Source organism: Caretta caretta, chromosome 4, assembly GCF_965140235.1.
Source record: "Caretta caretta isolate rCarCar2 chromosome 4, rCarCar1.hap1, whole genome shotgun sequence".
NCBI lineage: Eukaryota > Metazoa > Chordata > Testudines > Cheloniidae > Caretta > Caretta caretta.
This window is the reverse complement of record NC_134209.1, coordinates 146,456,991-146,467,698: the sequence shown is the minus strand read 5'-3', so window position 1 is coordinate 146,467,698 and position 10,708 is coordinate 146,456,991. Positions and strand designations below refer to the sequence as shown.

Below are 10,708 nucleotides of genomic sequence, written 5' to 3'. Positions count from 1 at the left end.
TAGAGAGAAAACAGTTCCTCTGTTGGCTTAATTGGTTGTGTGTTCTTCACTTCCAGTCCTAAACTATCAGGCAGTCTTGCTGTGTTCATTGATGCTAAGGCCAGAACGGACCTTTAGATCAACTAGTCTCACCTCCTGTATATCGTGGCCCATAAAATTTCCTGTGTGCGCCCTCAGGGAGTGTCCTATGACTTCTCCCACCGAGGTGCCTGTCAGTTGGTGGTGAGGTGGAAGTAGGCCAGTATATTGGGTTGCGGATCTGGGTTCCATTCCTGCTGTGCGACCTTTGCCGATAACTGTCTTAGTTACCCAATCTGTAAAATGAAGATGATAACGTTGTAGAGCCCTTCAAAATCACAGGAGGAAAGGTACCACACAAGACCTGAGTAATATTCTGATGTATACTGTACAATCTAACAAATTTATTTGGGCAAAAGACTTTGTGGGCTAAAACCCACTTCATCAGCTGCATCTGATGAATTAGGTTTTAGCCCACGAAAGCTTATGCCCACATAAATTTGTTCGTCTCTGAGGTGCCACAAGGCCTCCCTGTTGTTTTTGCTGATACAGACTAACACGGCTACCACTGTGAAACTGTACAGTCTGTAATTCTGTGGAGTGTAAAGCCTCCGGAAGGAGCTCTATAAATCTACTTAGTATTATGATTAACAAATGAGAGGTTTTATCAGCACAGAAGGTTGTGCTCACTGAAAGAGGTGGTGGTGGCGGCAGCAGCATGTGGAGAAAATGACTGAATTGTTACATTGAAAATCAGCTATTTGTGAACCTACCAAGATATAGCGATCAGCGTGTGCACAAATGTTTGTTGCATGGTGGACAACGGCGCTGCACTGGGTTTGTGTGTTCTTACCTATGCTAGAGGTTGAGCGTGGTGCAACACCTATTGGTAAGGTTACCCTAGAGTTTCCATTCTAAAGCCCCTTTAATTAGCTGGTTATAACTCTTTTCAAAGAGGTGAGGCCAGGGGTTCTCAAACTTCATTGCACCACGACCCCCTTGTGACAAATAAAAACAGGTTCCAAACTAGCCAAGGAATATGCTCCGGTATCCTCTACACATGAGGTCGGCGTGATGACCCACTTAGTCAATGGTGCCTCCATCAGGCAATGGCGCATGTCGACGACAGAGTCAACTAACTAGATTTCATGGTGGCCTGAAGGGCCTTCATTCTGTTGATGCAGCTGCTGTTGGGTGACCCGGCAAGCACTGCAAACGCGAGAAGAACTTAGCCGAGTTTCATAGTTTAAAAGACAGAGGGTGCGGTGGAGTGAAATTCACCTCCATGGAGAGGGCTAGCATCTTCTTCTGCACCATTTACATCGCTGTGAGCACCTCTGGAACCCCAGCCATGGCGCATAAGCAGCATCGTATATCACCTGGGTGAGATTCTATATGCAGCAGGGTCTGCTTATACACGTGTGAGTGGTGCCCTAGAAACCTAAGATTAACCCAAGCCAACGGTTAGCGTTGGGGATAGAATCCCAGTCCTCTGCTCTAATCAACAGCCAAGCCTGCCTCTAACGTAGTGGTGGTATCCCTATAAAGCTGTTTTTTTTTAAAAATAGCTTAGTGTGGCCCTTATCCTCTCCGATCAACTTTCAGTGCATGTCAAATGTGATTTCCCATAAAAGCCCCAATGCTTTAGGATCTGGGTGCACTTAATTCATGCCTGTCAGCATGGAAGAGCTATTATCCCCATTCTACAGCTGCAGAACTGAGGCCGAGAAAGGCTAAGGTCAAATCAATTGGAGCGAGTTGCAGTTGAAGATCCCGCTGGGTGCCTATCCGCATTTGTAGGCTCCTAAATAAAAACTGGGTGCTAAGGGTATGTCTACACAGCATGGTGAACCTGGACTCAGATTTGCACCCAACCCACCCCCAGTCATCCACCTGCAAATCTGTATAACTTGGGTCAGCAAGCACACAGGGCTTAAGGAAAGGGGAGGGTGGCGCAGAGCCGCAGTCCCGCTGAGACTCTGGGCCGAGCCTTGTCATTTCGCAGGGTGGACAGGGCCCAAGCCGCAGCCTGGGGGCAGAAGGTCTGGGTAGCTGCAGCCTGGAGGTGTGAGACCCGGCTCCAGCACCTGGAAAGCCCAGGTTTACCATGCAGCAGTGGAAACGAAGTCCACCAGCCCGGGTCCCCCAGAGCCGGGTTTACAGGGCAGCCGAGACCGCCCCCGAAGGAGCGACTTGCCCGGGGCCTCCGTGGCGCTGGCAGGATTCGAATCCAGGCCGCCTGCATCCCCGTCACGTGTCCTAAACCGCATTGGGCCCCTGGGGGGGTTAACCGGGGCGCTGTCGGTTCGAGGCGGCAGCTGCACCGCTCCACGCCAACGCCTCGCGCGGCTGGAGGGGGTTCACCAGCGGCTAATTGGGGGGGCCGGGGCTTGCCGGAGAGGGAAGAGTTACAGGGAGGAAGCCAGGGCACGTCCCACCCTCCGCGCCTCTCCCCGGCTCTGTTAGGCTGCGGGCTGGCGGGGGCTGGGCCGGGGGCTGGCGGCTCTTTGCCGCAGGAAGGGGGGGAGCGCGGCCGCGCGCGGGGAGAGGCGCCGAGACCCCCCTCGGGCTGCGAGGGGGCCGGCCGGGATCGGCCGAGCGGCTGCCGCCCTGCACGCAGCGCGGTCCATTGGTTCGTGGGAGGCGGCCGCTCCCCGTGCCGGTCCGGCGCGTCTGGCCCTTGCTCCGCCAGGGAGGGAATAACCCGTCCGGAGCCTGGATCCAGGCAGCGCCGCAGCCTGCCTGCCAAGAGTAAGGCTGGAGGAGGGGGGGGGCTCCTACTTTTCCCCCACGCGCGTGCATTTGGGGGGGGCCTGGGTGGGCTGGCCGTGGCAAGGCACCTCGATACAGTCGCTGGTGCATCCAGGAAAATTGCCTGGGGGGGTGCAAATCGGGTGCATCTTGGAAAACCTGTAAGGGTGGGTGGGTGGGGGGGGGATGGGTTTATGGGGCAGCACCCTGGTTGTAGCCATCAAATCAAACACTTTGGGAAGGGGCGGGCGTGGGGGAGGGTGGAGGATTTGGGGACCAGCTGCGGTTTCTGCTTTGGCGAAAGGTTGGTGTGTGGCTAAGGTAACACATCGTGGGTTGGTTTGTTTTTTTTTTTTTTTTTACTCTGCTGGGCCCATTTGGAAACAACCAACCACCCAAAATATAAAGTGTGTGTGGGGGGGGGTGGACTGCTTGTCAGGGGTGGTTGGTGTCCGTGTTTGCGATGATGTCACGAGTGGGGTTCAGTCCAGCAAGGGAGATGCTGACATGCGGGTGATTAACGTGCGCTAACTGTGAATTATGTCATCTGCCTCTTGTGTACTGTGTGAGACTTTAGCAGCAACGGGGGGGGGGGGGGGGAGAGGGGGGAGCGCTCAGGGCCTGCTCCTTTTGCAATACGGTATTTTAATCCAGCAGAGTAGGGATGATTTAACAAGGCTCTAGAATATAGATTTGGGGAGGACCCCAAACCCCTCTGATATCTGCCTTACTAGTCCAGTTAATAGTCTGGGTGTCGGGTCTGCTAGTTTTTTAATCCCTTGCCTACTGGGAACCCCAATAGACCATGGGAGCACCTGCACCCTCCTAGTCCTGTATGAAACCAGCGAGCTCTGCAGCTGGGGTCAATCCATGGAGTTCTGGATCTGGCCCTATATGGGGGCATTGGAACAATTTGTAGAGTGGGGTTGCTGAAAACCATTGAACAAAACTGTAAACCCTGTAGATGATGGGAGCCATGCATTTGATGGCTATTATTGCTTCAAGCCAGGGAGTGCTGCTGCGGCTGCACCCCCTAGTTCCAACTCCCCTCCCCTTTATCCCCTACGTGTCAAGGAGAAGCAAATATAAGTTGCTGCCCCGAGTGGATGCTTGCCTTCATGTCTCCGCTGCTCTGCTTCGTATGGGCAGGTGGCTGGGCTTGGCATGAGTTCCCAGCTTGGTTTCAGAGCTGATCTCCCCAGGAGAGAGCAGGGCAGCAGCCTGACTGCACGGGAGCAGGCAGAGAGAGAAGCGAGCGCTGCTGTGGCTTGCTCCTGCTCGCTTTCACGCCACCCCTGGCTCCCTGCATGATGTCCGCACTGCCTGGGGCACCCAGGTCAGCTGCAGATGAGCAGAGGGGAGCCCCTTCTTCTGGCGTTCCCAGTGCACATGGGACGGGGGGGGGGCGAGTTGGGGGAGGGGGGACGGACGGACGACGACTTAATGCCAGACTGCAGGGCCTTGAGCCCTGCGATCTCTGTGGCTATGAGAGAGAGAGGAGCTGGAGATCACCCCTGTCAATATGCAGGCTTGCTGCAGCCAGCTCATCTCCCCAGATCTAGCACCGCTGGCTTGTGTAGTAAGCACCAGCAGCAGGATTTGGTACCACCTTGCTGCCACTCATAGCCAGCATCAGTGCCTTGGTGGGGGAGGGGAAAACCTGACCGATTTTTAAACCACCCTGAGTGGCTCACGTTCTGCCACGGGGCAGAAGGTACGTTCAGAAAGGGAGCTAGACTCTTTGGTAAACTACCCATCTAGCCTGAATAAGGGCAGGCGTAGATCAAGGAAAGGCCTCCTATGGTTACAGATCACGGTCTGTCTGGCCAGCTGGCTTGTAAACTCCTTCAGGCAGGGACTGAGCCTTGCTCTGTGACCTGTGCATGCTGTCACTGACTAGTAAATGATCAAAAGCCCATGACTGGGGCGCAGGCTGTTGATAGGTGCAAATCATGAGCTGTTAAGTTGAAAGAATCCTTGACACTTACGAATATCCTGCCTTTAGGATCCTGCATTTAGGGCTGTTGACGATCCCGAGGAAAGAGGGCTGTGAGAATAGTGTACGAGTGCCATTTTTGGGGTGTATGCTAGGTGTGTCTTCCATCATTGTGGGCCACTTACAACCTAGGGTGGGGGGGTTTACCCTATGTTATAAGTAGATAAATGAGAACAGGCAGGTTGTGTTCCAGATCCTGATCTCAGCAAATGGGGCTATTCTGTATTTACACAGAATCTGATGGCCCCTTTAATTGAGAGCGGGAGGGATTATGCTAGCAATGTATTTTATTTAACATTGGGAGTAACTGAGCTAAATTTGAGCAAGGGCCTGGGCATCAGAGCTCCTGGGCTCTATTCCTAGCTCCGCCATTGACTCACTGTGTGACCTTAAGTAAGTCACTTTGCCTTTCTGTGCCTCAGTTTCACCATCCATAAAATACTTACCTACCTCTTCTGGGTGTAACGTTACTATTTATTTGTAGTACAGAAATCTCTAGAGGCTTCACTCAAGGATCAGGGACCCATTGCACTAGGCATTGTAATTAATACTTGCTTTTGAGATCTTCAGATGGAAGATGGTATCAAATATTTGTTAATAAAAGGACGATCGACTCCCCACCAAGCAGTGGAATGGTGTCGATATTTCAGCTCGTCTGTTCTGTGTAGGTTCTCCTTCTGCGCTCATCACTATGGTATCTGAGGACCTTCCAGGAGCGCATTAAGCGATGTGACTAACATCTGTCACATGTGGTTCATTCTCTCTCTCGTCCTCTCCCCAGGGGGAGAATTGTGTATGCAGCGTAGTGTTGTTGCTTGTTTATATATGCGCACAGTGCTAGTGGCGATATGATTTCACATGCCCCTATATCGAATGCGACAATATCATCTGAGTTCAGCTTACTTGTGGAATTATTTCCTTGAAACATTTGAAGACCGTTCTTTGGAAAACAGAGGGTACAGTTATAGGCCATGGTCCTGCAACCCTCTTACACATGAGTAATTCTTCATCAGTGACACCAGGGCTCCTATTTGGGTAAGGAAAGGTTTACTCATGTCAACGAGGCATGCTGGATAGGGCTCATATGTTTTCTTTCTCTGGTAGGCCCTGTAAATTCACAAATACATTATCCAGGTGGAGAGACCTGGTTCAATGGTCCAGAGGTTAGGAAACTTGCTAAGGGCGTGGGAGAGAGGGGTTCAATTCCCTGCTCTGCCATGGACTTCCTGTGTGACTATCAGCAAGTCACTTAGCCTTCCCGAGCCTCAGTTTCCCCATCCGTAAAAGGGGGTGATAGCAGCGCCCTACTTCACAAGGGTGTTATGAAGATAAATACATTAAGATTATGAAGCACTTTGAGACTTACTGATAAAAGGTGCTAGATTAGAAATAGGCATTATTCAGAGTAATTGGAGGGGAGTAAGTATAACTTTGATAGTTGAAAGTGGATGTTTAATTTTAAGACTGGCCAGATAAAAATCATCATGCAACAAACAAGCTAGTGGGTACCTGCCCCCTAATGGATGAACTTGGAATTGCTCACTTTATCCAAGGCCCTATCTTGCTGATTGTTAGCAGAGATTCCCCTTTAGCTCAAGTGGATCTGAGTTCTCTCCCTGTGAATACCGTGAAGCCCAAGGGTGTGGAACAGCGTATGGAGGGGACCATATGTGGGGGGAGGCCTTACCACTGCCCTCCACTTCCTGGGACTCCACAAAGGGATCTCTTTGTATGGTCTGGGTGTGGGCAGGGGAGAGGAGCAGAGACAAGGGAAGCCCAGGGTGGAGAATGGGCAGTTCTGAGGGTGAGGCTGGACACATTGTACGCTCTTCATCCCACCCTCACGGGGCCTTGTGGCAATGATCCTGAGAAGGCTCTTTACGGCGTCTCCATGCTAAGGAAGCCCCCTGTGAGGACAGTCCCATGGGCCCCCATAACCAAGAGAACCCTGGAAGTGAGGCTTGGAGCGGAGCTGGCTCTAAGGGCCACAGAAGCTAGTACAGCATCACAAGCTCTTATTTACTGCAGAACCCTGGGATCTGCTGGGGAGGGAGTCATCCTGGCTTGTTCTGTTGTGGGTGGGGATATCCCAGAATGGCGTTGAGGGGAAAATGGAGTGACCTCCTGAGGGGAGTTCTGGTGGGTTGGGGGATCTGGCCTTGATAGAACTGCTAGAGAGACCTGGTTCTCCAGGGGGATGTCACCATCCCAGGGTCCAATCCTGCAGCCCTCTTGCCATGAGTTGGGACTGCAGGAGTGGGTCCATGGCTTGCAAACTCCAAGGAGGAGGGGGTGCGAAATGCAGGTGGCTTGTTTGAACATCCCAGGGAAAAGGGGCTGAGAACTTCTAAACTGAGCAACTTCACGACAGGGAAAGATCAGGGTTGAAACTGCACCATTGGAGCTGTTAGAAGGGGTGACGTTTTACCGGTTTTAATAGGAGGAGAAAGGGGCACGGACTCTTGAGGGGAAGCACAGACACTGACGATATGCAAAGAGCTGTCAAATGCATCCAGGAAATAAATGGGTGGGGGGGGGAAAAAGAGAGGGATATTTTTTTCCCTCTAATCATGCTCCGTTACAGTCATCCTGTTTGTTACTTGGCACAATAACAGGTAAATTTTAATAACAGATGTGTCCAAAATATGAAAAGGGGCACCTCTCTGAGACTCTGGGTGCCCCTGCCCCAAATGATTAAACTAAAATGAGATCTCCCACAAACCCCCGAGCTCTCCCCACGCCACATACACATTGGATTTCTCCGTGGGAAGTGTAAATTCTGGGTTGGGGTCCCTTCAATTCTCACACATCTCTGAGGGTAAACTGAGGCCTGGAGAAGTGAAATGACTTGTCCCCCAGGTCACAAAGCAGACAGGTAAGGATCTGAGATGCTATACTTGCTCTGGGACCCATAGAGCCAAACCCAGCCAGTTTGGCTCCGCTCTAGGCAAATTCAGATGGGAAATTTAGGTGCAATTTTTTTTAACACTGAAGGTAATTGTTCCAGTGGTCAGTTTGCCAAGGATTGTGGTGACTTTCCCATCACTGGCAATGTTTAAATCAAGACTGGATGGTTTTCCTAAGAGATCTGCTCTAGGCATTGTTTTGGGGAGTTCTCTGACCTCTGTTATACAGGAGATCAGATGAGATGAGCACACTGGTCCCTTCTGGATCTATGTATCAAAGCCGTTTGGGACTCATAGCTGGGACTAGAGCCCTGGAGTCCCTGCTCTTGCTCCTTGAACGCAAGGCTGCATTACAAGCTGTTTGCCCTCAAGTCAGCGAGTGTTCAGGGCCCAGAGTTTGGCCCCACTCGGCTCCATCTTCTTAGAGCTTCCGCTGGCTTAACCAGCTCCCAGGCAATCCCCCTGGGGGCAGGAGAATCCCTGGGCAGCCTAGAGCTGGCCAAAGCAGCCCCACAACACCCTGGTTGTTGGCACTCTAGTACAGTGGACGTGGCTAGGACTTTCCCGTGCACTCTGGCTAGTCCCAGTTGATGAAATGGTCTCGTGGGGCCGCAGGCAGCTGGGCGCAAGTTAAAGCGGCCCTGAGTCTGAAGCAATTCAGCACCTCGTAGGATGAGGCCTGTCTGTGGTGTGTAGCCGTCCCCTGCGGTGCTCAAAGGAGCTCTCGGTGGGGAATTTTAGATGCAGATGACCAGATTATTGCCCGAGGTGTGGCGGTCGTGGCTCAGTGCTCCAAGAGAAGGAAAGCAAAGGTATCCCAGCGATACTGAACTGATCAGGTGTTCAGTGGGCTTCTTGTGTGAGGCCATTTAGGAAAGGGATTGTCTCCATTTAGCTCCATCCATGTTGACCCCGATGCTCCCTGGAAAGTGAACATGACAAGCCTTAAAGGGAGGATTACGGCAATGGATCTTCAGTGCCCCTCCGCGACTAGGAGAACGTTTGTTCGTTTGATCAGATGGCTTAGTATCCTGCTTGTTGTGGCAGGCCCGCTCGGTGGCAGGTCGGGGGTCTTCTAAGGGGAAACCCAGGTGCTGCCGGAAGTGGTCTGGGCGGGTCGCTCGGTGGTGCTCTTCCCTCTGTCTGTGAAGCTGCAGCACAGCTGGCATTGTGCTCGAGGGGCTGTGCCCCTCGAGGTGGCCTCTTGCTGGTGGCTGGGTGAGCTGGGGAATGGAAGCCTAACGGGCATCCAGACTCCCCAGGGATACGTTGCAAGGGTAGGCTATCGGCATGGCCACTCTGGGTTTTTCCATTCTGCCTCCTGGAATCCCTTCCCGCAGTTTCAGTGGGCTACGGCATTCTTCTCCTCTTGGCCTCTGTATGACCTAGAGCTGCTGTGTGCGGTTACACAGCTGCCGTGTTCCACCCCAGAAATGGCTGCATTTTGGTGGTAGGTGAAATGATTGTGTGTGTGTGTGTGTTATATACACGCCAGTTTGTGATGCAGCAGTAAAGGTTGAGACACACACACCATACCTGAGACAAAAGCAAAGAAATGAAAAATTAACCCACATAAAAGTCCATACCACTGCAGCAACAGCACCCCAAAGGCCACACACCATACCCTTAACTCTGCCCCTTAGGGATGCCAGCCTTCCTTCATTCCCCTCCCCAGATCTCTCTTCCAAACCCACCAGACCTTCCAAAAAGCAATCCCGGATGGTTCTTAGGCCTTCTGAATACAAAGGAGGGTAGAACGCCCTAGTAACTTGTTGGACTGAATTCTGCCATCTAAATCTAACACCAGGAAGAACACAACTCAACTCCCAGATCCTACCTTGAGTTTTCAATGTCTGCAATTCGATCATGCTCCCCCACAGAAACTTCTACTGAGAATCCGAGCACATGTACTGTGGAAGGTGTTGCAAGATGACGAAAGATTTCAGTACAGCTGAATGGTCACTGAGAGAGGATAGCAGGACTCCCAACAAATCACAGAGGAGAGTGGCTGATGTCCATTAGTGTTTCTATCTCAGTGGAATAGGACAGAGAGATTCACAAAGTCTTTCCTAGCATGGAGCCCGTCTTATTAGAGAGAATGCTTAGTAGACCAACTCCCCCCTCTTGTGATCAAATAACATCCCTGACCCAATCCCAATAATTCCTTACATGGAAGCAGGTTTAATAATCGTGAGTCCGTATCCTCACACTCATGAGATCATCTTCAATCAGAAAGGTTGGCCTTTTCTTTGCCCATTTTTCCCCCTTTCTTTCCCCCCGCCTTTAGGATGTGCTTGCTTCCTGTTTTCGAGCTTTTTTTCTGCAGTTACTCGCCCTTGTGGCTATCTGTTTCTTAAATGAAAGCTGACGTGGAATCCTGCTAGTGCATGCAAACCGCTGGGGCTTCCAGAAAAACACTAAAAATCATGAGGCTCCTGATTAAGTTGCAAGAGTTGGCAACACCGTGTAGGAAAAGGAGATATTTTTAGTTGTCTTTTAATGTGATGAAGCAGCATATAAAAAGGACATTAGCACCTTGTGGCCTGCCAACATTTCCTGGTCTATGGACCACAGCTCGAGACCCTCTGGAATAGCAGATGCGGGGGAAAGGCATGGCTCTGGGACTATGGGTGGAGAATAAGACTGAATTTTCTTACAAAGGCTGATCACAGCTTTCATGTGCCCCAGGGCTCTCCATTGGATGGAAGGTCAAATCTAATCTGCATTGCCCTCCAGTGTGTGGAGGCCTGCAAGGAATCTATTACCCCAATATTACTCCTAGCTACTCAAGGACCTCTCTTAGCTCAAGTAGCAGGGTCCTGAATCACTGGAGCGGAATGCTTTGGGTTGTACATCCCATGAAGCATGTGTGCAGTAGCGCTTAAAACCAGGATGCCTGTAGAGATGCAGCCACAGGTTCATTATACTGTCTTCGATAGCTAAACTGAGCTTCGCCGCCAAAGAGCCGACCTCTGTTTCACTTCAACAGGGCAACTCCCCAAGGCTGCTTCTAGCAGATGCTGGCAGGTAGTCTGAA

General features: G+C 51.5%; 1 protein-coding gene across 3 annotated transcripts in view; it reads left to right on the top strand.

Annotated features, from left to right (window-relative positions):
- Positions 1 to 2,548: 2,548 nt before the first annotated feature.
- Positions 2,549 to 10,708, top strand: part of LZTS3 (leucine zipper tumor suppressor family member 3) — a 141,252-nt gene continuing 133,092 nt past the window's right edge. For 2 of the 3 annotated variants that reach the window (XM_048846359.2, XM_048846360.2), the window contains exon 1: positions 2,549 to 2,769. The gene's annotated coding sequence lies outside the window, so the exon portion shown is untranslated. Of the gene's footprint in view, positions 2,770 to 3,055; positions 3,091 to 10,708 lie in introns of those variants that run through there. The other variant, XM_048846366.2, reaches the window with a different exon arrangement.